The following is a 2,504-nucleotide window of genomic DNA, read 5'->3' on the forward strand; positions in this document are numbered from 1 at the left end:
AAATTGAAATTGCATTAGTTCATAACAGGGATTCAAGTGATTCAATTAAACATCCTAAACAGAAAATTAGTTCATAGTCATAATGCTAATCACAACAAAAATTAAAGATAACATCAGGAAGAAGAAGAAAAACATGTAGAAATACTCTAAGTCTTCAGCCTTCAAAACCACCTCTCATCCCTAATCCGTACGTCTCCATTTCTCTTCTCTTTTTCTGCCATATTAAAACCAAGGACTCAAATTTTAAAGAGGCGGGTTGCGGCTCTACATACACTATGCCGCGGCCCGTGTCCAATTTACTGGGCAATAGGTCCTCTTCATGTCGCAGCATTAGTCAGCCATGTCGCGGCCCGTGTCGACGAAATTTGGGTTGATGCTCTTCAATGTCGCGGCCCTAGGATTTCCTTCAAAAGATTGGTTCTGTTTCCCACCTAGCCGCGGCTCTACTTTGCTCATGCCATGGCTCTTAAGGGATTTCTCAATTTTTCGAGTTTTTATCCCAAAAATTCACCAACACTTCCAAATTATGTTGCGAACCATTCTTCCTCGAAATATGATGAAAAACTTGGTTATTTCTTCCATTTCTTTGACATTTTCTTCCAAGAGCTCAATTCTTCCTGATATTCACAAAGACAGACAAACAAAGCATAAACCCGCACTAAATGATAGAAAAACAAAATAAAAGACTACTAAAACATCACCAAAACATGATAAAAACTAGACTCAACACGACCCGCATGAGTTCTGGAGGCTGGGAGCCTCTATTCGCCAGGTGCACCACAACTCGTAGGAGAGCAGGTCGTGGCTTGTGTCCCCCAAGGGGCAGGACGCGGCCCTCAAGGGGAAGTCACGATCCTAAATGGGTAATTAAGGGAGAATGGGGTTTAAGGCTCAAGGAGGCTCGGTAATTCAAACCTAAGCGCTCGGGACAATTTCTACTACCTGGTTTAGTAGAAATCGAGGTCCCAGAGGCTAGCTATTGTTTCCTAAGTATTTATTTGAATTAGAAATTGATGGTTACCCATTGACACTGTGATTAGGTTTATCATCAAGGCTTAGGATTAAAAATCGTGCTCAGGACCGTTATGTATTCTTCACTCGGGATTTGAGGTAAGAAGACTGTACCCTTGTGGTTCAGAATGGGACTGAGGATCCCAATAGCTAGATATGTGTATTGTGTGATTATACTAGAATGAATGGCCAAAGAGTGTCGGGGCTGATGATAAGCGTACTGAACGCAGCTCGGCCTGAGCGAGCCGAGGACAGCTAAATAAATAGTGGGATCGGCCTAAGTGTGCCAACCCGGAGCATTTGTGTAATTAGTTACGATATGTGTTTGAGATGATGTTTTTCCTATTGTTTAGTTATATGCTTGAATTATGTTAAATGACTGAATTGAGTGAGTTAAGACTGATTGTATATTACTATTGTTATATGTGCTTGCTATTTATGGTTTTCTTGCTGGGCCTTGGCTCACAGGTGCTATGTGGTGCAGGTAAAGGCAAAGGAAAACTGGACCAAGCATGAGTTGGAGAGCTCTGGGGGCAAGGTGTACATAGTCAGCTGCTCGTCCGCCACAGCCGAGGGAAAGTACAAGGACAGAGCCCTAAAACTTGTATTTTGCCATTAGAGTGGCTTTTGATTGTATTAAACTTTTTAGGGTTGTAAATTTTCACTTATACCCTGTTTTTGGGAACCCATGTACCAAACATCTGTTTTAATGAAAATTAACCGTTTATGATCAAATCTTTTAACCCTAACCTGATAGTTGAGTTTAGGAACACATTATTGTTCAAACAACTTGATTAGCAATTCTTGCACTATTTTAATATAAACATTGTAATTGTCTTGGTTATCCAGGGTGTTACGAATATGTAAGCCAATTATTCGGGGCATAGGAATTTTTAAGTTTTTCTTTTAAAATTTGTGGACAAAATTTTGATATGGTCTGAACCCCAAGCACGAACCCTGAGGCTCGAGCCGTGCCCCTGCACCCACGCACTCCTGCCTATGCCCACGCTACACCCGAGCCATACACCTGCACTCTGAGCTATGCCCATGCACGCCAGCCCAGTGTTGCTCATCTGTGTCAGCCACGCCCCTACGCCCACGCTGTTTCGCAAGCCCAGGCCATGTAGTGCCCCTGCGCCCAACTATGCGCTCACGCCACCTCCACCCCAAGTTGTGGCCTCCTCCACCGCCGGACCTTCTTGCCGCTGCCCATAATGGTGACACACCTATGCTTTGTGTTATACAAACCCTAATGAGTTGTTACCAAAATTATTTTAATTATTCATTTATTTAAAAATCTGAAATTTAATTAAAGTGGTTTTAATTTAGAATTTCTTTAATTGAAATAATATTGATTATTTTCCTTAATTAAAAATGTTTTACTCATTCTCTTCCATAATTAAAATTTTTTTAATTAAAAATCCAAAATTAAAATTATTTTGAATTTTAATTTATTAAAATTAAATTGTTTAATTTTATTTTTTAATTAAATT

This window comes from Humulus lupulus, chromosome 7, assembly GCF_963169125.1.
Source record: "Humulus lupulus chromosome 7, drHumLupu1.1, whole genome shotgun sequence".
Lineage (NCBI taxonomy): Eukaryota > Viridiplantae > Streptophyta > Magnoliopsida > Rosales > Cannabaceae > Humulus > Humulus lupulus.